A 26,786-nucleotide genomic window follows, 5' to 3' on the forward strand; every position below is an offset into this window, starting at 1 on the left:
ACCCTGGCCATTGAGGCCATTTAGGGAGTGAACCAGCAAATGGAAGATTTCTCTCTGTCTATCCTTCTCTCTCTGTAACTCCGTCTTTCAAATGGATAAATAAATCTGAAAAAAAAAAAAAAGAATAACTTGGGGCTAGTGCTGTGGCGTAGTAGGCTAAGCTTCTGTCTGTGGTACCGGCATCCCATATGGGTGCCGTTTTGAGTCCCGGCTGCTCCACTTCCTATCCAGCTCCCTGCTGTTGCCTGGGGAGGCAGTAGAAGATGGCCCAAAGGCTTGGGCCCTGCACCTGCATGGGAGACACGGAGGAGGCTCATGGCTCCTGACTTTGGATTGGCCCAGCTCTGGCCATTGCAGCCATTTGGGGAGTGAACCAGCAGATGACAGATCTCTCTCTCTCTCTCTGTCTCTCTCTGTCTCTCTCTCTTCCTCTCTCTGTAAGTCTACCTCTCAAATAAATAAATAAATCTTTTTTTTTAAATAATAACTTAAAATTGCCCCCCCAACTGTCCACAAAACATTCTCCTTTCCTTCTGAAGTTTTTACAATGCACTGCTAAAAATCCATCTCTTATTATTAAAAGGGCAATTGAGACAAACAGTTCTGAGACTGTTCTTCCACTGCTGATTAAGTCTGGGATGGCAGGTGTTTGGGATAATACTCATTTCACCTTCCAAGCTTTCCGGGCAGGCTTGATGACCTTGCTAGCTCCAGCAGCCTTCTTGTCCACTGCTGTGATGACATCCACAGTGACTCTCTGTCTCATGTCATAAACAGGAAAGTGACCCAGAGAAAGCTAGTTAGAGAAGCTGTCAGTACACATTGGCTTGCCAGGAACCTTACCAACAAAGGCAGCGTCACCAGACTCTAAGAACTTAGGGCCGTCTTCTGGTTGTTACCAGAATGACAATCACTGTTTTCTTTCAGTTTAGCAAGCTAACAAGCCAGGCGAGCTGTCCAGTGTAGGGGCAGAGCCAGCTCCGATCTGGCCTGGGTGGGTCAGGATGATTCTCTGAGCAGAGAAGCCAGTTACATGTGTTGGTGGATCATCTTTGCTATCATCAGCATCATCGCCACAACAAACATCTTTGACAGGTGTAGTTTTTTTTAAAAGATTTATTTATTTACTTTTTTTTTTTGACAGGCAGAGTGGACAGTGAGAGAGAGAGACAGAGAGAAAGGTCTTCCTTTTTGCCGTTGGTTCACTCTCCAATGGCCGCCATGGCTGGTGCGCTGCGACCGGCGCCCCACACTGATCCAATGGCAGGAGCCAGGTACTTCTCCTGGTCTCCCATGGGGTGCAGGGCCCAAGCACTTGGGCCATCCTCCACTGCACTCCCTGGCCACAGCAGAGAGCTGGCCTGGAAGAGGGGCAACTGGGACAGAATCCAGCGCCCTGACCGGGACTAGAACCCGGTGTGCCGGCGCCGCAAGGTGGAGGATTAGCCTAGTGAGCCGCGGCGCCGGCCTATTTATTTACTTGAAAGGTAGAGTTACAGAGAGAGACACAGAGGCATAGAGAGAGAGAGAGAGAGAGAGAGATTGAGAGAGGTCTTTCATCCGCCGGTTCACTCCCCAAATGGCTGCAATGGCAGGAGCTACGCTGATCTGAAGCCAGGAACCAGGAGCTTCTTCCAGGTCTCCCATGTGGGTGCAGGGGCCCAAGGACTTGGGCCATCTTCCGCTGCTTTCCCTGGCCACAGCAGAGAGCTGGATGGGAAGTGGAGCAGCCGGGACTAGAACTGGCACCCATATGGGATGCCAGTGCTGCAGACTGGGGCTTTAACCTGCTGCGCCACAGCACCAGCACTGACAGGCATATACTTGACATTGAAGCCCACATTGTCCACAGGAAGAACTCAGTCAAAGCTCCTTTGAGCCTTGTTTACTTCAGATAAGACTTCAACTAGAGCAAAAGTGCCCACACGTGGAGTCTGAGAATGCCAGTCTCCACTGTGCCTACAGGGACAGCATCAATATCACTGATTTTTAGGCATCCTGCAGGGGTCAATGCACAGGCTGTCAGTTGGAGGGGTTGGAGGTAGGATGCAACCCAGGGCTTCACACGGTGTGGCTCCACTGCCATTAGCCAAGTCATCACGGGTGACTTGCCATTGTGTTAGCACTTGGCTCCAGCATGCTGTCACCTTCCAACCAGGAATTGGCACAATCGCTACTATTGCGATCGATCTTAAAGTAGGCACTGACTCCCTTAACAATTTTCTTGCATCTCTTCTGGCTGCAAAGGCAGCTCCGTGGAATCGGTTTGTTAACACCAACAAGTAGTCGTTTCACTTCCAGTGAGTGATCCAGAAGGGTGTACTCATAGGTCTGTGTGCCTTGGAGATCCTGCCTCCAGCTTCACCGACACAAGCAGCAGCAATCAGGAGAGCACGGTCCACCCGAGATGTGCTGGTAGCATAGTCACATACTAGGCGCCGGTCTCAACTTTCCACAGGGCATTGACAATGGGGACGCCGCTGTCAAGCTCAGCTTTCAGTTTGTCCAAGATCCAGGCATATTAGAGAGCTCTTTCCCATCTTAGCTACCTCTTCCTCAAACGGTGTGATGGTTCTTTTGTCAATCCCAGATAGGTCAGGTGGCCAGAAGTGGTGTAGTTGCCTGCATTATGTGTCCAGTGCTGCCGATGTTGGTGTGAGATTTGTCCTTTCCCCTTTTGGCTTTGATTTACTGGTTTTTATGACACCTGTGCTCCAGTGACAAATCAATTGTGAAGAAGAGAAATGGCTTTTAGATTAAAAGAAACATGACAGATCAACCAAATGCAATATGTGGACATCGGGTCCCGATTTAAACAACCCAGTGATAAAAAGGACATGTGTGAAACATGTAGGGACATTTGAACGTGATCCAGACATCAGTTGATATTAAGACATTTTTGTTATTATGGGTAGATGTGATATGGTGATAGTTTGGATTATGGTTCAGCCTGTGGTTATCACCCTACTTCCCCTTGCCTCAACTGCAGAGGATGTGTGAGAAGACTTCAGAAAGTTTGTGAAAAAATGAAATTAAAAGATAAGCTGATTTTGGTGAAAGCACCTTTTGAAATCCATGTAAACTTTTTTTTTCTTAGTTTTTTTTTTTTTTTTATTTCACAGGTAGAGTTATAAACAGTGGAAGAGAGAAACAGAGAGAAAGGTCTTCCTTCTGTTGGTTCACACCCCAAATGGCCGAAACAGCCAGAGTTGTGCCGATCCGAAGCCAGGAGCCAGGTGATTCCTCCTGGTCTCCCATGCGGGTGCAGGGACCCAAGCACTTGGGCCATCCTCCACTGCCTTCCCGGGCCACAGCAGAGAGCTGGAGCGGAAGAGGAACGACTGGGACTAGAACCCAGCGCCCATATGGGATGCCGGTGCCGCAGGTGGAGGATTAACCAAGTGGGCCACTGCGCCAGCCCCAGATTTTTTTTTTCATAACATGCGTTTTCACAAACTTTTTGAAGAGCCCTGCTATAGGGAAAGAGGATGTAGATGCAAAACCTTGAAGAGGAGATGACAGGGACCTTAGTCAAGGGGACAGAGGTAAAACCATTGTTCTCTTTCCACTTTCACAGTCTTCTCCTCCTCATATGGTTAGGCCGCTTCTTGCCCCTGGGTTTTATCCACTTCTGTTGCTGCTTCTTAGAAGGAGCACGCCCCACCTTACTCCTTCTCCGCCTCCCATCTTCTCTTAAGCCGGGCCAGACTCTGATCCTCCCTCCTTCCCTCCCTCCCTCCCTCCCTCCCTCCCTCCCTCCCTCCCTCTTTCCCTCCTTCCTTCCTTCCCTCCTTCCCTCCTTCCCTCCTTCCCTCCTTCCCTCCTTCCCTCCTTCCCTCCTTCCTTCCTTCCTTCCTTCCTTCCTTCCTTCCTTCCTTCCTTCCTTCCTTCCTTCCTTCCCCACATTCTGATCTTGCTGTCCCTCCTGTAGCACACATTCTCCGCCCCTTCCCCAAATGCCCACTGTTCTCCTGGCCAATTGACAGGCTGTAGCTCATAGCACATCCTTGGTCACATGCTCATCTCCCCAGATTGAAAAGTACACCAGGCCAGAGCAACTTCTCCAAGAAAATGCATCTGCATGGAGAGTGGGTAGCCCCAGCAGTGCCTGTGCAGCCGGGAGGTGCGTGGCAGTGGAGTTCCAGACAGCACCCTGCAGACTTGTGGGAGGATGAGGAGGCTTTGTTTCCTGGTGCTCCATCCTGACCATGGCTCTTCAGAGAAGCTGCCCTCCACGAAGATGAGGGGGGCTCCTGGCAAGCAAGATACTGGTATGCTCCAGTCCTGCTGTACCCACACCTGACCACACTTTAGAATCACCAGGGAGCCTAATGCTCACTCCGATGTCCAGACTGATTAACATACAGTCTCCAGGCAGGTGTTTTGTGCAGCAGTTAAAGACACTGCTTGTGGACGTGTTCCCTATTTTTCTACTTGCCTTTCTGATAAAGTAAAAAACAAGTACAACTTAAAAAAAAGAAACCCAGGGGCTGGCACTGTGGTGCCACAGATTGGGCTGCTGCCGGCAGTGCCGGCATCCCCTGTGGGTGCCAGTTCAAGTCCTGGCTGCTCCACTTCTGTTGTAGCTCCCTGATAATGCGTCTGGGAAAGCAGTGGAAGATGGCCCCATTGCTTGGGTCCCTACAGCCATGTGGGAGAATCAAAAGAAGCTCTTGGCTTTTGGCTTTGGCCTGGCCCAGCCCTGGCTGTTGCAGTCATTTGGGGAGTGAACCAGAGGATGGAAGATCACTCTCTGTGCCTCTCCCTCTCTCTCTGTAACTCTGCCTTTCAAATAAATAAATGAATATTTTAAAAAATAAAAGAAATCCAATATAATTCCTGGGGTGTGGGGGCCCAGGCAACTCATATTCTGGAACTCATCCAGGTGATACCAGTTGCAGCTGAGGTTTGAGAAGCCCTGTGCTGTGCAAGTCATTGCCCCACTACAGAGCTGGATTTAATGGAGCTATTTGCGGCACTGCCAAGCTGTTCCTTGTTGACTGTGCCAATAGAAAGAACACGCTTACACTTTCTTATTTCCATAAAATACAGTCAGTAGTCTAAGCAGTGCTCAGGGCAGGTTCTTAAAGGCACACGCTTCATGAGGACACTGGGATCTGTGCTTAGCTGCCATGAGGAGAATTCAGAGGGGGTGGCTAGAGGCCTCTCTGCATAAGAAGCAGAGCTTGGACATTCAGTCCAGAAACTTTAGAATTCCTTGTTCTGGGAAGAGGGTGTGGGAGCAAGGAGACAGAAGAATGGGGTGGAAGAGGAATTGGGCAAGCAGGTGGGAAGGTGGGTATCAGTGGAGGGGTGGGAACACTTCAGAGAGTTCATGGAAAATGAGGTTAACAAAAAGACATTTATTTTAAGGCAAAAGTGTTTGAAATCCATGTATTTTTTATGATACACATTTTTAATGAAATTTCTGTAAATCTCTTGACTGCCTGAATTAAAAAAAATTGCACCAAGGGCCGGTGTTTTGGCATAGAGGGTTGGGCAACCCTTGTGGGATGGATGGATATATGGAAAGATGGATGAGTGGAAGGATGGACGGGCAGACAGGATGACTATATTTGGATGGATGAACCAAAATCCCGAACCCTCTGGAAAACCAGCCCCTTACTCAGGGTTTATGATTCTTTTCAAAAACCAGAATCAGCAAGAGACATCTGAAAGCAGAGAAACCCAGAAATTCGGTTTTTAAAAAGGCATAAACCTCAGAACCCAGGAAAGTTTTATTTTAGCCATTCACATAGTCACAGTTGAAGATTACCTTAGAGTGGCCCCCACATGAACCTATCTTATGCCGTGCGGACCCTGCGGCTGAGGAGTAGCAAGAATGCATTTCAGAGAACCACAGAGCTCAGAGTGAACTTTCAGATACAATGATCTATAAGAGAAGAAATAAATGCTACCATGCATAGAAGATTTCTTTCATTCTTTGAGGGACCATCTCGGAGCTGCCTTTGTATTCCATCGCTGTGGAGGCTTTCTCTCTTAATCCTGTACAGAAGGGAATCCCCTAGTGTAGAGGCACTTCTGAGCAGGGAGGGCTCCAGTGGCTGTTGTCAACTCATCTCCGTCACCTGGCCTCGTTCCAGCTGCTCCTAACCAGCAGGCAGAGCCTTCCTGCTTCTCACCTGGTTTTTCAGTGAGTGAGCAGAGAGCAGGCCACACCTCTGCAGGGAACTGTCCACCTCTGCAGGACAGTGGCTAGAGAGGCTTTAGCTTCTCTGCTTGCTCCATGGAAGGAAGCTTTCAGAACCTGATACGGTCAGGTCTCTAAGACAGACAGCTGAAGGCCTCAGTAAGAATTTCCAGGTCTGCTGTTTGGTTCCACAGCCCTGAGGTGCTCTCACCGCATTTGAAATGCAGAGAGAGAGAGAGAGAGAGAGAGAGAGAGAGAGAGAGACTCTTGTCTGCTGGTTCATTTCTCAGATTGCCCACAATATAGCTGGACAGCCAGGAGCTTAGAACTCAACCCAGGTCTCTCATGTGGGTGGCAGGTGCCCAGGTACTTGAGCCATCACCTGCTACCTCACTGGGTGCACATTAGCAGGATGCTGGACTCCGTAGTGGAGCTGGGACTAGAACCCAGGCACTGCAAGATGTGATGTGGCCATATTAACTGCTGTGCCAAATGCCTGCCCCTGAGTGCTGCTGTTAGACTTTATCACAAGTTATAAACTCATCCCCTGGAGCGGAGTCGGTGCTCTGCCCCTGTCTGAAGCAGCGAGTGCACGAGAGGATGGTTGAGGCATGCCCAGCATCCATCCTGCTAACAGGGCCCATCCAATTGGCATGGCTCCTTCGTTAGCACAGAGGGTGCTGCTGGTAAACCAAGCAGGACCTGGTGAACCCCTAAGGAGTGTCTGCTTTGAGGATGTGAACTCTCCTTGTTGGAGTCCTGCTCCTATCAGGCATGATATTCCAAGGGCTTGGAGATTGCTTTTACAAAGCCAAGGGCAAAAACTAGACCTGCTGTTTGGCAAGGCTAAATTCTTTATTACATAGTGTCTGCATGGAGATGACAGGTAAGCAGATGGATATGTGAGGCTGCAGTCCAGGGGAAATGTCCACACTGGAATTCTAATAGACATCTTAGATACAGGGATGTTAGGGAATTCCAGGGAAAGAGAGAGGAGGCTTTAGGGCCCAGGACAAAGCCTGGCCACTTTATCATTTAGAGCAGGCATCAAGAGAGATTGAATCAGGAAAGGGCACCGAGAGAGGTAAAAGAAAATGGGAATCTTTTAGGGAATCTTTGATGTATATGTCATCATGTTCCACATACCAGAATGGAGAAAGGTGTCACAATTATAAATACTGGAGAGTTTGAAAGGAAGAATAACTACTCATATTTAATGCAGCACTGACTATTAAGACTTCTGTTTGCATGGCTCACAACACTGTGGGAGCTACCTTTTCCTTTCAATTCTCCATTTTATGAAAGCTACTTATGTTAAGTGAGTGTTCAACATGAGTTAGGACGGTTGCTTGCGTTGTGCACAAGACTCTATGATGTATTCTTCAGATTACAGTGGAGGCATTGTCTTAAGAGGGTAAAAAGTATGGACCAATGCCAAATTATAGTCACTCATATCCATCTTAGCCCTTGAGATTAAACACTAGGCCATACGGCTTCTCTGGGGGACTGGAGGCAGGAATGAAGGTTCCTTGGAGAGCAAAGGCACTGTCTGCAGGGTCCCTTGGGAAGCAGATGTAGAACTGCTCTCTGTGCCCCCACGTGCAGACCCAGGGCTGTGTTGGGTCACGTGCCACAGGGAAGACTTTGCAATACTTAGTGCTAAATCTGATCAGGGCATAGGTAGCGGGATCCTCTGACAGTGGTGTGCAGACGTAGCTTGACTCCAGCTCACCTACAGCTCCTCACCTGCCACAGGCCACTCATGGGGCCAACCTCCTATACTTTCTGTGCTTTCTGGGCCATTAAATATGATTCAAATACTACAATCTACCCACCCCTCCCACCTCCACCTGTCAAAGTTTTCTTCCAGTGTGTTCAGTTTTCTCAAGCAGAAATCAGCCAATCCATAAGCTGCATTTGGGTGGTGCAAACCACGCTATACTGAGCACTGAGGATGTGCCAGGTGCAGGGCTAGGTGCATCCCAACAGCCCATTGAGGTAGGTGTCGTTATTCCCACGTGAAGGTGGTGGGCACTTCAGAAAGGTGAAGCTGGAATTCAAAGCTCAGTTGGCTCGGCCCCAAAGCCTGTCCTTGTTTTTAACCCTTGAGTATAATTCTGACCAGATCTTGACATTCTGTTCATTGAAGTCGTCCAAGATAATGTGCCACTGTCTTGTGAATTATGGGTTTGCTGTGTCTCCCCCCCGCCTCCATGAGCAACTGGAGATGAAAAGATTGGATAGTGAAGTCTTGGTGGAGACCCAGTCTCAGGAATATTAGCTGTGGAGAAGTATGGGCCTTCTCTGCATATCAGCTGTGGGCAGTTGGGAATAGGTATCCCACCACGGCTATAACTGCCAGTGTTTGTGCTGATCCTGATACAGACTGGGGCTGGCCTGGGAGGTGGGGTGGTGGCGTGGGAGTTAGGAGCTCATTTCTTTTTTTTTTTTAACTTTTATTTAATGAATATAAATTTCCAAAGTACGGCTTATGGATTACAATGGCTTCCCCCCCATAATGTCCCTCCCACCTGCAACCCTCCCTTTTCCCACTCCCTCTCCCCTTCCATTCACATCAAGATTCATTTTCGATTCTCTTTATATACAGAAGATCAGTTTAGCATACATTAAGTAAAGATTTCACCAGTTTGCTCCCACACAGAAACATAAAGTGAAAAATAATAGATGATTTTTTAAATGATGATGAAATCAGATCAGACCTATTGTCATGTTTAATCCCAGTGAGAGTCAAGTTGGGAATTGATAATTTCTTTTTTTTTTTTTTTTTTTTTACAGAAGATCAGTTTAGTATACATTAAGTAAAGATTTCAACAGGTTGCACCCCCATAGAAACACAAAGTGAAATATACTGTTTGAGTACTCGTTATAGCATTAAATCTCAATATACAGCACATTAAGGACAGAGATCCTACATGAGGAGTAAGTGCACAGTGACTCCTGTTGTTGACTTTACAAATTGACACTCCTGTCTATGGCATCAGTAATCTCCCTATGCACCAGTCATGAGTTTCCAAGGCTATGGAAGCCTTTTGAGTTCTCCGACTCTTATCTTGTTTAGACAAGGTCATAGTCAAAGTGGAGGTTCTCTCCTCCCTTCAGAGAAAGGTACCTCCTTCTTTGAAGACCTGTTCTTTCCACTGGGATCTCACTCACAGAGATCTTTCATTTAGGTGTTTGTTTTTTTTTTTTTTTTGCCAGAGTGTCTTGGCTTTCCATGCCTGAAATACTCTCATGGGCTTTTCAGCCAGATCAGAATGCCTTTAGGGCTGATTCTGAGGCCAGAGTGCTGTTTAGGACATCTGCCATTCTATGAGTCTGCTGAGTATCTCGCTTCCCATGTTGGATCACTCTCCCCTTTATTTATTCTATCGGTTAGTATTAGCAGGTACTAGACTTGTTTATGTGGGAGCTCATTTCTAAATAACCTGAGTCTTCTGCTTCATGCTGGATTTTGGCTAGGGATACTTTATTGCAAATCACTGTTTAGCTTGCAAACATAATCATTTAAAAATGTATTTATTTAATGTGTTGGTGGGGGAGAAAGAGAGAGAGAGAAAGAGAGAGGAATCTCTCATCTACTGATTTACTCTCCAAATACCCACAACAGCTGTGGCTGGGCCAGGCTGAAGCCAGGAGGCAAGAACTCTATCTGAGTCTCCCACGTGGCTCCAGGGGAGAGCCTCGCTCATCCTGAGCAGGGTGCCTGGTGTGCCTGGCGAGCAGCAGGGAGGCCCAGTGTGAGGCCAGCAGCCTGGGGCTGGCAAGACAGGGGAGGAGACTGGGGGCTGGCGGTGGCATCTGAGGGGATCTGGGGCAGATCGCAGAGGGAATTGTGGGCCCCTGTGGGGGCTTGGCCTTTTTTTAATTTTTTTGAAGGATAATCCTATCTTGCACACTGTTTATGTATATATGCAGGTATGTATGTTTGCAAGACAGATCTTCTATCTGCTGGTTCACTCCCCCAAATACCTGCAGCAGCTGGGACAGGGGTGGGCAAAAACCAGGAGTCTGGAACTCAACCCAGGTGGGTGGCAGGGACCCAAACACTTGGGCGGTCACCTGCTGCCTCCAAGGGTGTGCATTAGCAGTGAGCTGGAGGCAGGAAGAGGCAGGACTTGGAGTTAGGCACTCCCATACAGCATGCGAGCTTCTGAGGTCATGTCTTGAGCGATGTGCCAAATGCCTCCCTCCCTATCACAGTCTCCGGAGACCCTATGCCTGGAGGCACGAGCTACTGCTGTCCTGTTTCACAGGCGAGGAAATGTAGACCCACAGAGCCTGAGCAAAATGCCCAAATTCACTTCGTCAATGAAAAGCAGACCGAACAGGGGGTCCCACATGCTTTATGCCACCTTTCCGAGGACATAAATCTACTGGCCGGTGCCTGGACTACAGGCACAGTCTCCTTCCTGAGTCAGAGAGATGAGAGCTGGAGGAGAAAAAGGCCCCCCGGAGACGGCAGCTGGAGTGCGTCTCTATGAGAAAAGCTGCACAAAAAAATTTGATTACCCCCGGATTCCAAACCAAGCATGGCAGCTGGGCTAGTACCTAATTCTTAGACTTGCCCATGCATGGAGGAAAATGGGACTTTGAAGGCAGAGAAGGTGTTATTGCCGCATTCACGCAGGAGCTCAGAGTGATTACGCTGTGAAATTTACCTGGCAGCTCCGCGGTGCGATTGCAGCTAATTAATTTTGCCTGACTTTATGGAATCCTCTTCCTTGGTAATCTTCTCTCTGCTCTTTGCCAGCAGATGGGGAGGGGGATGCAGAGGGAAATGTAATCTGTCACTTGCACCGTAGCTGCTGGGTGTGGCTGCCTGGCTTTGTCCTTAGCACAGACATGGGCCTGGGTAGAGAGAGAGAGACAGTTGGAGGCTTGCACTGGGTTTCAGTCACTTGCAGGCAGAACTGCAGAGGAACTGAGAGTGAGGAGTCTGGAGAGGAGGGAGAAGGAGCTGTAAGAGTCCAGCTGTGCAGATTTGATGGAGAAATTCAGAGGCTGTGTTTAGAGTTGGAAAGTTTCTCAGAGGGCGTCTATTCTGTTCCATCTATTCCAGCCCTCCCTCCTCAAGTGCGGCAACCTTTGAATCAGCGTGGACCGAGTCCTGGGAACCGGGAAGGGGTGAGTTTGGACAAGACCTTGGGGGCTACAGTCTAGTGCTTAGTAAGGCCAAGGGAGGGGAGGGGTGGCATCTGAAAATGACCTGTGGCTGCAGGAATGGACTGACCCTATGCTGAGATGATCTGGATGGTGGAGGGACCCCAAATATGCCATTGTTGGGGTTCCAGCCTGTTCTGCTACATCCCCAGCCCCAGGTCTTGAGCATAGCTGTGACTGCATGTCCCCAAGGCATGCAAAGGCTCCTTTTGGAGAACCAGGTGGAATAGTTCTCCAAGTTAGGGGCCAGGGACCGGTGTTGTGGAGCAAATTGGGTTAAGCCACCTCTGCCACACCAGCATCCCACACTGGAGTGCTAGATCGGGTTCTGGCTACTCCACTTCTGATCCAGCTCTCTTCTCTGCTAATGTACTGGGGATGGCAGCAGGAGATGGTCCAAGTGCTTGGATCCTTGCTACCCAAGAAGAAATTCCTGGCTCCTGGTCTTTGGCCTGGTGCAGACCTGGGTTCTGTGGCCATTTGAGGAGTGAATGATCTACGGATGGAAGATCTTTCCCCCTCTCCATTGCTCTGCCTTTCAGCTAACTAAATAAACTAAAAATAAGCAGAGCTCATGCCCAGACCTAAGCCACTTCACAGAATTCTCTTTCTTTCTCTTGTTGGCCCTGTCTTGTTCAGTGTTCCCCCTAGCCATTCCATTCCGTGGCCTGGGTAGGTGTCAAGAAGCAGGTTGCCCATGTCTCTCCATTGTTGCCTTTGCCCCTGGCCTCTCCCCCCTTAGGAACAATCTCTAAATATTCCTTCTGATTTATAATTGCCAGTGCCACAGGTCCCTGGAGCGCGTGGGGGCCCCTGTCTGAGCAACCAGCCCCATGCAGGAAGAAAGGGTCCTGGCCTGGCCCTGGCTGTGCTCCCATCATCCCGAGAGCTGGGAAGGGCCGTAGTCTTGCTTCTTCCCCTCTCCCTCTTCTCCCTTCCAGCACCCTGAGCTCAGGAGGAAGCACCTCAGAAACAACATGGTGAACCATGATGTGCAGGAAGCTTCCGGCCACCCCCAGGATAACCCGAGAGAGGCCACAGCAGCTCACCTGCTCGTGTGAATCCACTGGGTGCAGGGAAGGGCCAGTCCAGGCAGAGGGAAGAGCAGCAAGAGTGGAAGGAGTGTGGCACATGTGGGGCGATGGCTGGAGTGCAGGACACAGTGGGGATTGTCAAGGGGACAGCTCCACAATGGTCAGCAGAGCCAGCTCACGGAGGCTGCGTTTCCCAAGGTGAGGGACTTGGATTTAGATGAATGGGAACCACCCAACGTTTCCTTCCCTCATTAGATTTTTAAAGTATCTAATAACTTTATTTTGCTTGGTTGTATTTTTATTGGATATATTTACGATATACAACATGGTGTCATGATGTACGGCACATAGTGAAATGGTTATTACAGTCAAACATATTCGTTGTCTCACAATGTTTGTTTGTTTGTTTTAATGGCAAGAGCACCTATAATTGCCTTTTTTTCCTCTAAAATTTATTTATCTATTTGAGTTGTAGACAGAGAGAGGGAGAGGCCGAGAGAAAGGTCTTCCATCTGCTGGCTCACTCCCCAAATGGCTGCAATGGCCAGCCGGAGCTGTGCTGATTCAAAGCCAGGAGACAGACCCTTCTTCCAGGTCTCCCGCATGGGTACAGGGGCCCAAGAACTTGGGCCAACTTCCATTGCTTTATCAGACCATAAGCAGAGAGCTGGATTGGAAGTAGAGCAGCTGGGACATGAACCAGCACCCATGTGGGATGGTGCCATTGCAGGTGGAGGCTTAACCTACTACGCCACAATGCCAGCTCCTACAATCTACTCTTTAAGCAAAAAATCTGATCACAGCATTATTATTAATTCTCAAATCTAATATATTATTATTATTATAGTCATCATGTGGTACACGTCAGATCCCCAGACTTGTTCATTTTATGCAACAATAACTTTATTTTAGAAGAGTTTTTAGATTTACAGAAAAACTGCTAAGAACAAAAAATTCTGATATATACCTGCAGTATTGTGATGTAATAGGAAACACAGATTTGATTTTTGTCCTGAAGCCACCACAGTGCTTCCAGAACCCTTGGGATTTCCTGGGAGGTTGGGGTGAGAGGAACATTTTGTTATTCATAACAAACCCTGTTCAAACAGATCTGAGTTCTCATTCCTGGGGTGACTATTGATGAAACCCTTGATGATAGCTTTAGGATGGGAGCTGGTGGCCCAAGGAACCAATCATGTGATTAGAGTGTTGGAACTTTTTTTTTTTTTTTTTTTTGACAGGCAGAGTTAGACAGAGAGAGAGAGGTCTTACTTCCGTTGGTTCACCCCCAAAATGTCTGCTATGCAGATCCGAAGCCAGGAGCCAGGCGCCTCCTCCTGGTCTCCCATGGGGGTGCAGGGCCCAAGCACTTGGGCCATCCTTCACTGCAATCCTGGGCCACAGCAGAGAGCTGGACTGGAAGAGGAGCAACCAGGGCAGAACCGGTGCCCCAACCGGGACTAGAACCCGGAGTGCCAGCGCTGCAGGCGGAGGATTAGCCTAGTGAGCCGTGGTGCTGGCCGAGCGTTGGAACTTTCAACTCCACCCCCAACCTTGAGGGAAGTGGGAGGGGAGAGAGATTGCGTTCAATCACCTGTGTGATGAAATCCCCCCACAGCCCCTGGGCAGTGAGGTTCAGGGACTTTCTGGGAGGTGATCACACTGGGGCTCTGGGAGGAGGGTGCTCCTCTCACTAAGCCTTGCATATTTAGGGTCTCTCCCTATAGCACCTCCACACTGGGGAGCCAGCCTACAACACAAAAGCCCCATCCAAGTCATGACAGTCAGTTTCATTTATTTTTCCCTCTTTCTATATAGTTTTCTTTTAAAATTTATTTTATTTTCTTGTTTGTATGTTCTGCAAATTTTTTTAAAAGATTTATTTTATTTAATGGAAAGGCAGAGTTGCAGACACACACATACATACACACACACAGAGGTCTTCCATTCATTGGTTCACTCTTCAGATGGCTGCAACAGCCAGGGCTGGGCCAGACCGAAGCAGGAACCAGGAGTTTCTTCCAGATCTCCCAAGTGGGTGCTGGGACCCAATCGTTTGGGCCATCTTCCAGTGCTTTTCCAGGTGCATTAGCAGAGAACTTGCTTGGAAGTGGAGTAGCCAGGACTTGAACTGGTGCCCATATAGGATGTCAGCCCTGCAGGCCAAGGCTTTAACCCACTGAGCCACAGCACCAGCTCCATTCTGCAACTTCTTGAAGTGAATGTTCGGTTTCCACATCTATGAATATTTTTATATTTCTTGATAAATTTATGAATATGTGAGTAGTTCTGCTTTACCTATTCCCACAAATTTTGAAATGGAGTGTTTTAATTGTGAGTTTTAAGTACTTATTAATTTTATTAATTTCATTTTTGATTTTGTGAACCCAAAAGTTTTTAGTAGCGTGAAATCCTGTTTCCTGATCCATAGGATTTTGAGCCTAATTTGTTGGTAATTTCTAATGTCATGGTGTTACAGGCAGAGAATGTACCCTCTGCGATGGCGAGTCCTTAGAATTCACTGTGTACACTTAGTAAGTGACTGAAGAAGTAGGGATTGGGAATTTAGCCTGGTGGTTAAGATGCCCACATTCCCCATGCAGTGCCTGGGTTCCATTCTTGACTTCCTGCTAATCCAGACCCCGGGGAGCAGAGGTGATGGCTCAAGGAATTGGGTCCCTGCCACCCACATGGGAGACCTGAATCATGTTCCTGGCTTCTCACTTTGGCACCAGTCCAGCCTCAGCCACTGCAGGCATTTGGGGAGTGACCAGCATATAAGAATGTTCACTTTCTCTCTCTGTCTCTCTGTCAGTCTGTACTGCTTCTCTGCCTCTCAAATAAATGTATAAAATGCATATTCTATATTTATTGGGTAAATAGTCCTCTGTATTAAGTAATTCTATAATTTAGATATTATATATTTTCAATACTTTATTAGTTTTTGAGAGGTACCTTAAATTCTCAGCTATAATTGTTGATATTTATGTATCTTTTCATCACTTATTTCTTCATATAGTTTGAAATTAGAAGAGCATGAATATGAATGACTATATTTGCTCGCTCTGCTATTCCTTTTGATCACATGTATCATCTCTCTATGGGCTTTGAATCTCATTTAGTCAGATATTAAGATTGTTCCCTCCAGCTTCCTTTTGCTTCATATTTGTTTGGTATATCTCTCCCCATTCTTTAATTTTTTCTAGGTTTTTAAAAAATATTCTTTGGTTTCAGATGTAGCTAAGATAATTATCAGTGGACAGCATTCAATGTGGAAGTCTCATTTTAAATCGGTATATTTAACACACTTTGATTTCTAAATTACCATTAGATTAGAACTTAGGTCTGCCATTTTAGCTGGTATTTTCCATCTGATGTGTATTTTTTTTTTTATTGTTTTCCACAGGGCTGGATGAGTTTGATTCTGCTGATTCACCCTCTTGCAGAGGGCACTGATGGATTTTGAAAGTTTCCTGGTTTGGTCGAGTTCATTTAGTGTGACACACCCCCTGGATCTGGGATCAAGAAAGCAAGGTCTCTGCTCCTGCACAGTTGGTGGAGGGGCCAGATGTAAGGGATTTGCTGAAGTCTGCAAAACCTGCAAAGACATCACCGCTTAGCGCTGTGGGGAGAATGGAGGTATTCATCCATCAGACTGTATCTCAAGAGAAGTTTGAAGAAAGGTAGGGATTTTCTGAGTAGATGATTGGAAGGGTCCCAGGCAGGCATGGGGTGGGTGCCTTTCACTGGAAGAAGGAATACAGGCGCCAGGTGGCACAGCCTGCCTGTGTTCCCAGGAGTGGCTATTAGACCAACAAAGGCACAAAGCATCTGAATCTCAGTGCAGTTCTGGGAAGGGTGGGCAGAATGTGATCGGCAGGAGCTAGAGAGCTACTTCCTTTATTTAAAGAAAAAAATTATTTTCAGTTTATTTGAAAGGCAGAGACTCAGACAGACTCAGACACATACACACACACACACACACACACAGCTTCCATCCACTGGTTCATGCCTCAAATATTTGCAAGAGCCAGGGCTGAGCCAGACTGAAGCCAGGAGCCCAGAACTCAATCTGGGTCTTCCACGTGGGTGGTAGGTACTGAAGTGTTTGAACCAAAATCTTCTGCCTCCCAGGGTGCACTTCAGCAGGAAGCTGGATTGGAAGCAAGGAGCTAGGACGCCAGCCAGGCACTCAAATGTGGGACAGAGATGGCCCAAGCCACATCTTAACTATTACACGAAACACCATCCCCTTAATTTTCTCCTTAGTGTACTTTTCCAAGAGCTTTTTGAAAATCTCTTCTATGGATGGATTCTACATTTTGTTTGTGTGTGTTTGTGTGCCAAAATAAACATCTCTTTCTATCCATTTCCCATAGACTTTTTGTAGTACCCTGTTACAGTGCTGATTTCAGGGCTTAGAGTCTGACTTTTCTAAAGATCACTGATACATGAGAGTTGAGGGAGAATTGGAAACCAGTTAAGAAGGAGCTGTAATCATCCATGTGAGAGCCGGCGAGGGCTGGAATCAGGTAATGCCATCTAGGGATGGAGAGACGAGGACATGGTTGTGACATGAAGGAGATGAAATTGACAGCACTTAGCTGCTGATTGCGTGTGGGATTTCAGAGCCGACTCTCACTTTCCGGAGTGGGGGACTGAATGAGTGATGAGGACATTGCCCAGGACAGAGCATCGGGAGGAAGGAGATGGCAAAGGAAGACAAGGAGGCCAATTCTGGGCACGTTAAGATGCTGCCGCCTTGTCACAAGCTTTTCTCTCACCACTCAGATCTTGTCTTGATTTTTTATAGGGTGCTCCTGGGAACCAGCGGTCACTTATCTGCTACTGTTGTTGGGTGCATAACAGCGGCTCAGTTTGAAACACACGGTGATTTAGGAGAAGCGCTCCCAGCATTAGAACAAGGCCTGGCGTGGGGTGGGGTGGCAGAGGCATTGGAGAAGGCAGGCAGTACATAGGAAAGGCCTTGTGGGAAAAGCAAAGGAGGTCTCTGAGGACAAAACCTGAGGAAGCCCTGGTTGATGGGAGGCACCAGGGCACACGTACAAGAAGGCAGAAACAGGCTACAGCTCACGTAGGAGAGGGCTGTGAGGTGGTGGGAGGGCTGGCTCATGTGCAGTTCTCCGAGTCCGCTAAGGCAGAGTGATTTCTCTGTAGGCACTGCCAGTCCGGCCGCTTGCACGTTCTTGCTGTCTTGGCTTGGCCCAGCGAACCATGTGAGATGGCAAGATGAGGTGGAAATGTGGGGGGAAAGGCGGGGCGGCGCCCAGAGCCAGAAGGAGTTGCTTGGCCCCCTCAAGAGTTCCTGGCTCCTCCTGTTCCCAGCCCAACCACGCTGTCCCCCTACACGGATCTCAGACTCGGCTCTCCTGCTGCTTCTCCCCCTACCCCATCCCGTGCCAATTCTCTTTGCAGGAGAAAGATCTACTTTTATGGAGAAATAAGATTGCAGGAAGCAAAGCCAAAGAAAGTCTGCCTCCTTGCCTGTCAGTGGAGTTATCTGAAGTCCTTGTTCATTTGTGCTTTAATGCAGGTTTTAGAGACGTGATTAATCAGTAGCCTTTTCAATTTCAACCACACTCTGGGAATGTGGGCAATTTTAGGGGCTTTTATGATATGGGGCAGTGGTGACGGTGGCATCTTGTGCCATATCAAGATGTCCATGGTTGGAGTCATACAATTGTCACCTTAAAATGAATCTTCAAAGTTCAGCTGGGGATATGCACGACCTTGTCCAGAGACAGCAGGGGATGGCAGGGGACCGCTACGCCAGGGAGCTGTGCTGGACTGGGTGGAAGTCAAGGCATGAAAGTGCCCTCTAGCACTCGGGAGTCCCTGGATTGGCTCTTCGTTCCTGAGTTTCCTTATGATGATTACTGCAGCTGGTTTTCTAACAAACCTGTCATGGAGTGTGGCACTTTCCACACGGCAGGGCAGTGTGGGGAAGGACAGAGGCATGGGCTTCAGAGTCAGGTAGACTTGACTTGGAACACTGTCTCCCTCACTTACTCACGGGGTGACCTTGGCGAATCGCTTGACCTCTCTGTGTGCTGGTTACTTGCTTACAAAATGGTGTGTGTGTGTGTGTGTGTGTGTGTGTATGTGTGTGTGTAGACATCCGCCTTGAGAAAGCACTGCAAAGATTAATCGAGGCACATCTGGCACATAGGGGGTTCTCAGTCAAGGTGAATTTTCCCTCATAAAGAAGCTGACCTGGACAAATAAGAGCAACTGTGGGCAGAGAACCTGGACTCAGGTGCCATTGCCCTTGCTTCTGGCTCCGAGAGACTCGTGGTCTCCGGGTCTCACTGGCCACATGCATAAAAAGACCGATTATCATTCTGCGCTCTAGTTACCTCTTGCAGGTGCTGCAAGGGTCCTGAGTCATAATCTCGTGGCTCCTTTCAGAGCCACAACACCCTCTTCGTTATGGGAATATGGGAGAATGCTTAGGAAGGGGCTGAAAGGACGGGAGGGCATGTGTTCATCTGTGTATTTGTGTGGAACACGTATTCATTCACTGTTCAACAAGTGTGTTGCTAGTGTGGGCTTCAGCCATGTCCAGTGAGGAAGTTAGGGCTGTCTGGGGACTGTCTGGGGGTGGGGTTTGATCCCGGGGCTAATTCAGTTGTGGGCCTTGGGATCCCCTGGGCGTGAACTCATCAAGGGAAGACAGCTTCCTGGTGCATGTGCTGGGCTCCACGCTGTGGGGTCAGGAGTGGGAGGGATGAGGTGAGATCTTCAGCAGGAATGTACTCCAGATCTTTTTGACAGAAGCCTGAGTCTTAAAACATGTGGGTCTACCTGGGCTTCATCCTTGCGGTCTCTATAGCCTCTCAGTGGGCCCGGCTCTCAGTAATCGGACCTATGGTGACACCCTTTGAATTCATGAATGTGTTGGAAGTAATCCCAGTGGGACACAGAAAATACAACGTACTGTGAGATTTGGGGTTGGGAATGGCAGCAAGGTTGATTTTCAGTGTCGATGGCGTTGGGCTTCAGTGCCTAATGAGCAGCAGCTGCGCTTCGGGTCATGGCCTTGCTGGGCTTCGGGTCATGGCTCACACTTTTCCAGGGAACTGGATCACCAACAGTTTTTTTTTTTTAAGATAGAGTTTAGTTTCTTTATTTATTTTTTATTTGAGAGTCAAAGTTACACAGAGAGAGGAGAGGCAGAGAGAGAGAGGTCTTCCATCCACTGGTTCACTTCCCAGTTGGCCGCAATGACTGGAGCTGTGCTGATCCAAAGTCAGGAGCCAGGAGCTTCTTCTGGGACTGCCATGCCAGTGCAGAGGCCCAAGGACTTGGACCATCTTCTGCTTCTTTCGAAGGCCAAAGCAGAGAGCTGGGTCGGAAGTGGAGCAGCCAGGTCTTGAACCAGCACCCATATGGGATGCCGGCACTTCATGCCAGGGCGTTAACCCACTGTGCCACAGTGCCAGCCCTAAACCAGCAGTTTTATATGGAATGCCAATGTTATAGACTTCAGCTTAATCCACTGTACCATGCTGCTTGCCTCAATCTCTCTCTTTCATCCTCCCCACTCCTTCTCTTCCTTCCTTCCTTCTTTTTCCTTCCTCCCATCTTTCCTTCCTTAGATTCATTTATTTACTTGAGAGGAGAGAGAAGGAGAGACACAGACACACAGACACACAGACACACACACACACACACACAGAGAGAGAGAGAGAGAGAGAGAGAGAGAGACTATCTTCCATCTGCTGGTTTCCTCCCCAAATGGGCACCACCCCACGCTGCCCAGCCTCTGCTCCATGGCCCCTGCCCGGGCCCAGTGGTCTGCAGGATCTGTGGTGTGCGTTGCCATCCTGGGGCAGGCACAGATGGAGGGGCCATCACACAGCACCATTTGGCTTCTTTGGCAGCAGCAGAACAGACAACCTTGTGTCAGTTTAACAAAGAAGAAATGGAACACTAAGCATTTAGGCAGGAGTCTATCAATTAGTGAGCCAGGAAAATGCTTTGCAATATTTTGATGATTCAACACTCTCAAACAGAAACAAAATTAAAAAATTCCAGAAACCATGCAGAAGTCGTTAAATAATCACTCCATTGGTCTGCATGTACACGGCGTGCAGGGGCGATTGATCCTTCTGGCGGGAAGCACACAGCCACGGTAGTGCAGTGTGGTAAGTGTCCCACTGGTGACGGGAATGCAGTGCCAGGGGTGCCCCACTCGTGTCCCCTGCTGGCCAACAGACGGTTGTAGCTTTCCACCACTCCCAGAACATGTGGAGTCTTCGCCCGCCAGAGTGAGGCACAGAGAGACACGCCGTGCACACGCCACCCTGGGCTCTGATGTCCTGCCCTTCTCACCCAGTCCGATAGGGCCTCCAGCCTGGACCTGGGGGAGGAGGAGTGTGTCTGCAGCGGTCTAGCCTTTGCCTCAAACCCCATCACTAGTGAAGGCAAACCAGGGAAGACAGAGGAGGTCCAGGCTCCTCACTCCTCGCCGGTCAGGCAGGTTAACAAGATCATGGCCAGGATGAAGTGAGAAAATGTGTCAAAAGCTGGGGACGTGGAGCGGGTGCTGACCACATGCTAGCTCTTGTCCTCCCCCAGGTCTGACGAGAACCAGCAACCCCAGGAGCTCCCAGCAAATCGCAGAAGGGGCCATGTGGTGACCTTGGATGATTCTAGTAACTCACGTTGCTTTCCTTGTGTCCAGGGGGCTTTTGCCTTTGGAGACGTCCACACAAGGAATTCCATGTCTGTAGCTGTGATCTCCTTGTTCTCTCCGAGTGCAGTGAGCATACAGGTTTCCAGTGCTTCGCATCTCTTTATTGCCTTTGAGGATTCAACTCTGCTGTGCAGGAAGACATTCAATGCACAGAGAACAAATTGGTGAGTGATTTCATTCATTCATTCATTCACTCCCCTGTTTGTTCTGTTTTTTCATGTGTGTATGTGGGAGGTCAACACCCAGGTGCTTTTTCGTGGCTGTGAGGGCCCAGGCGTTGCTGGGACAGGGCCTGGGAGGCAGGGCCGAGCTGCCTTCTGCTGCCTCAGGGGCGGGCCAGGGTTGCTCTGAGTAATGCCTATGCTCACTGGAGCGGAAAGGCGTTCTGAGATGAGTGCTGGTCTGGTCTGGCCAGGTTCTGTGTGACAGTCGGTTACGATGCTGCATTAATGCATTAATCCTCACACTCAGTGCCCGTAGTGCATCCATGCACAGAAACCCACATGCCCGGGGCTCCACAGCAACAGAGCCGGCCAGTCCCTGGGGCTCAGCTGGAAAGCACCACCATGAGACAAACGGGGGAAACTGAGAGCCGGAGCAGGGAGTTCAGGGGTCCAGGACGACTCAGCTGAGGGCAGCGCCCAGCAGGCCCCTGCTGCCCCTTCTCCCATCCCACCCAGCCCCTCTCAATTCTTCAGCCACTTCTTCCAGTGTTTATTTTTCTAAATCACAGGTTTAGGCAGCTGTTTCTCAGCGTCTCAGCTTTAAGTAATTATGGGTGCAGCGTCTCTCAGGCAGACGGGGACTCCTGTTTCCTGGCCTGACCCTCTTAGTCTGCTCGTCCGCCCAGGTCCTCTCAATTTAATTAAACACATCGTTCCCTGGCGGTCGAGTCGGTCCTCCGATTACATTTTCTTTCTTGTGCATCTTTTCATTTTCCTGGAATTAAAAAATCGTGCCAGGCTTTTTCATTTGCATAGTTGGAGATGTGGCCGTCGTCATCCATCACGGCCTTGATAGACAGGTTCTCCCACGTAGGGAGCTGCATGTTTAACTGTGTCATGGGGGCCAGCTGGATTCCTGGGGCACGAGTGGGGTTGCACTGCCAGGAGCCACCTGCATTACTCAAGCAGGGCCCAGGCTACTCCTCTCCCATCCAGCCCCTGCCGGGAGTTCCAGGGTGTCCCTCTCATGGGCTCCCAAAGGGCCATGCTTCTGGGCTACTTTGTGCTGCGTGGCTGCCTCTGTCGGACCCTCCAGCTCTCACTGTGAACCAACACCTCCTGCTGGAGGCTTCCATGTCTGCCAGATACCAGGCTCAGCGCCCAGAGGCCTCGGGATGGCAGCCAGCACTGCACTGCTTTGTGGCAAGATGGGACGAATTCCTCTGGCTGCCTTTGGCTGCCAGGGTTCATATAGCCTGGTAGCACGGGGGTGGGCCCACTATTGGCCTTGACCCTAGGGACGTTCCACTTTGGCTGGTCAGGGACAAGGCTTTCTCTCTGTGTTCCCAATCCCGCCAATGGTGTCAAACTCCCTGCAGGACAGGTTGGCGAGGATGTGGCCCTGGAGGACACTCAGCTGGCCTCTGGAGCCCCTGTGCCAATTGGTCATTCTTCGCCTTCCCACTGCCAAGTCCTTCACTCCCGGCTCACTGCCTGTTGCTGTCCTGTTACCCATCAACCACTGCCTCCCTCCCTGCAGCCTTATGCTTAAATCAATGTGCAGAGCGAAACAGAATCGCTTGGCTTTGGTACAAGCACACCACCCCATTGCCACCTTTACCCACGCTGGCATTGGTCTGTTGGAGTTCTGTTTCAGTGCGGGGCTGCCCCAGCTACCTCCACGGAGGGAAGGGAGGTGCACCGCAAGCAAACCCATCCAACCTGCCTCCTCGGGACAAAAGTAGGTACTGCTCACCCCTGGGTTTTGGGCATTTTTAAAGGAAAGAGGGCTTTGCAGTTTATTTTTGTGCTTTTTAAGGAATCAACAAGTTTCTGGGACTGTGCTGGGGGTGGGTTCTGTGATGTCTGTGTGATCCTTCCTCTTGGATCTCTGGGCCGCTGTCTGCTCCAGGGTCAAGCCTGGGGTCGAGTTCCCTCTGCCCAGCAGGAGCCCTGCCCTCTGCCCCCAGTCTTTTAGGAACAAGCCCTGATCCGTCCTGGGCTCAGTCTGGTTCCTGGCACTCTTGATTCAAATGACGTATGTCTTTGAATAACTTGGGTTTTAATGTTGTCATGAAATTATCCTGGTTCCTACATAAAACACTGTTGAATATGTACTTAAATGTGATTGATTTTGTAAATCTGTGAAATTTTTCACATAAATAAATTTACATTTCAGAAGCCACTCTCTCTCCTTTTTTTTTTTTTTTTTTTTTTACAGGCAGAGTGGACAGTAAGAGAGAGAGACAGAGAGAAAGGTCTTCCTTTTGCTGTTGGTTCACCCTCCAATGGCCGCCGCGGCTGGCGCGCTGCGACGGGCATACCGCACTGATCCGAAGCCAGGAGCCAGGTGCTCTTCCTGGTCTCCCATGGTGTGCAGGGCCCAAGCACTTGGGCCATCCTCCACTGCACTCCCTGGCCACAGCAGAGAGCTGGCCTGGAAGAGGGGCAACTGGGACAGAATCCGGCGCCCAAACCGGGACTAGAACCCGGTGTGCTGGTGCCGCAAGGTGGAGGATTAGCCTAGTGAGCTGCGGCGCTGGCCTCTCCTTCCTAACAGATCGAATATCCCTTAGGTTGAATATCCCTTATTTAAAATGCTTGGGACCAGAAGTGTTCCATATTTTTTTTGTCTTTTGGGATATTTATATATATGTAATGAGATATTTTGAGAATGAGACTCAAGTCTAAATACAAAATTCATTTATGTTTCATATACACCTTGTATAGACAGCCTAAAGGTAATTTCATATAATATAAAGGAACTTCAAAGAGTTCATGGTAATTGTAATTGAAAGATAAGTATATTTTGATGCAAAAAATGTTGAAATCCATGCATACTTTTTGATACTACATCTTTTTCATGAGATTATGGAGGATCTCCCATATGCAGAAATTTCAACTCTTTTTTGCACCAAAGTAAACAAATCTTTTAATCCCACTTTCCACAAACTTTTTGAAGTGCTGTTTTTTTTTTGCCTTATATAGTCTTTTTATTTTTTATTTTTTTAACTTTTATTTAATGAATATAAATTTCTAAAGTACAGCTTATGGATTACAGTGGCTTTCCCCCCATAACTTCCCTCCCACCCGCAACCCTCCCCTTTCCCGCTCTCTCTCCCCTTCCATTCATATCAAGATTAATTTTCATTTCTCTTATATACAGAAGATCAGTTTAGTATATTTTATGAAAGATTTTAACAGTTTGCACCTACATAGAAACACAAAGTGAAAAATACTGTTTGGGTACTAGTTATAGCATTAAATCACAATGTATGGCACATTAAGGACAGAGATCCTACATGAGGAGTAAGTGCACAGTGACTCCTCTTGTTGACTTAACAAATTGACACTTTTGTTTATGGCATCAGTAATCACCCTAGGCTCTTGTGATGAGTTGCCAAGGCTATGGAAGCCTTTTGAGTTCATCGACTCTTATCATGTTTAGACAAGGTCATAGTCAAAGTGGAAGTTCTCTCCTCCCTTCAGAGAAAGGTACCTCCTTCTTTGATGGCCCCATTCTTTCCACTGGGATCTCACTCGCAGAGATCTTTCATTTAGGTCATTTTTTTTTTCCAGAGTTCTTGGCTTTCCATGCCTAAAATACTCTCATGGGCTCTTCAGCCAGATCCACATACCTTAAAGGCTGATTCTGAGGCCAGAGTGCTATTCAGGACATCTGCCATTCTATGAGTCTGCTGTGTACCCCGCTTCCCATGTTGGATCGTTCTTTCCGTTTTTGTTCTATCAGTTAATATTAGCAGACACTAGTCTTGTTTATGTGATCCCTTTGATTCTTAGTCCTATCATTATGATCAATTGTGAACTGAAATTGATCACTTGGACTAGTGAGATGAAATGCCGTTTTTTTTTTAAGTGTGCCCCGTTTTGACATCACGTTAGGATCTTGGAGCATTTCTGATTTGAGGTTTTCAGTTCAGCCTGCATCTTGGTTCAGAGGTGTGGCCGCTCCGCCTGTAGGGGAGCATCGGCTGTGGCTGCTTTGTCACCCTCCGTCCCCAGCCCCAAACCCACGGCAGCTGCCCAGGCGCCCCGTGCTCTGCTCTTGCTGCCTCCAGGGCAGTTGCCATCAAACAGATGGATGGGCGCTTTTCAGCTTTAGAGGAAATTCGCTTCTGCAACCCCAGAGCAGTTGGAGAAACAAATGTGTCTGCTGTAAACATCTCACATGGTCGTAAACTCCAGCCTTTCTTTAGAGCCCCGCAGAGAGCGGCCCCTGCCCTGCCTTGCCCCCTGCAGCTGGGCACCCTGGTTTATGAGTGGCTGCCTCTGCATGGGAGGGAGCTGGGATTCTCCAGAGAGGAAGCGGGAGGAGCAGAGTGGATGCTGATTCCACACACTCCGCCGCCCTGCACTGCACCTGAACTGTGGCGAGGAACCAGATGTGTCGGTTCCTGCCAGGCCCTGCCCTGAGTGTGGGTGCATGCGCAGACTGAGTGATGCCCAGCCACCTGTCTACCTGCGTGTGCACGTCCCCATGCTGGGTCCTGCCATGGCGCATGCCCAGCCCCGGGCGTCCCTGAGGCACATGTGCACATCGAGATGTGCACGCTCTTTTCAAGACAACCCTGCCTCAATCTGGTAGATGGGGAAGGTGTAAAGACTTGGCATTCCTAACCGAGGAGGGCCAGTGAGCTGGGAGGGACATCGGAGCCCCGGGAATCAGAAAGACAACCAGGGCAGGGAGTCTGCCTCCTCTTCCAATCCGGCTTCCCGCTAATGTGCACCCTGGGACACAGTGGGTGGTGGCTCAGGTACTCGGGACCCCACCATCCATGTGGGAGACTGGGAGGGAGTTCCTGGTTCCTAGCTTCGGTCTGGCACAGATGGATCAGTTTCCAGTATTTGGGGAATGAGCCAGCAGATGGAAGATTCTGTTGCTTTGGTTAAACCAAGAGAGAAAAGTAGTAGCAAATTAATAAATGAACATCCCTGCTATTGACCGATCCAGAAAAAAGATCCAGATGAGGGTAGCGGTGCCCATGTCACAAGCTTTCCGTAGAAGGCAAAGATCTCCACCGTCTGGCCCTCTGGCGAGGGTCAGGGGAGAGGAAGATGGACCCCAGCCAGGGAAAGGTTGCGCCTGTAGGAGCAGGGACCGGAGAGCAGACTTCCTGTTGGCCCAGCAGGTGGCGCCATCCAGCTGAGAATCCGAGGAGCGCAGGCGCTGGCTGGGAAAAACCGCTGCGCAAAGTCTTTCTCTTCGAAACTGCGGTTCCTAGGAGCTGCGCTTTCCTGCGGACTGAGAAAGAGGGCGCCAGTTCTCAGGTGGCCCATTGGGCCGGAGGACCAAGAGTGAGGAGGAGGAGGAGTGCTTTTGCGTGCTCCCTGGGCTGACTGGTCCGGGTGGCCGGTGCGCAAGGCTCCAGGGCCCACCAGGTGCTCTGCTTCCTGGAGCTGCCTGGAGTTGTGCCTGGCACGGTAAGCCAAGACAAGAAGGTTGTCCTCCAAAACCCTACTCCCAAGCCCCAGCACCTGGCTAGTTCCGTGTGCCCCGCACCGGGAAGTCTCGAGAT

At 49.1% G+C, this 26,786-nt stretch overlaps 1 pseudogene; it reads right to left on the bottom strand.

Annotated features, from left to right (window-relative positions):
- Positions 1-661: 661 nt before the first annotated feature.
- LOC138845288 (putative elongation factor 1-alpha-like 3) lies at positions 662-21,181 on the bottom strand (annotated as a pseudogene).
- Positions 21,182-26,786: the final 5,605 nt, after the last annotated feature.

Source organism: Oryctolagus cuniculus, chromosome 15 (genome assembly GCF_964237555.1).
Source record: "Oryctolagus cuniculus chromosome 15, mOryCun1.1, whole genome shotgun sequence".
Taxonomy (NCBI): Eukaryota; Metazoa; Chordata; class Mammalia; order Lagomorpha; family Leporidae; genus Oryctolagus; species Oryctolagus cuniculus.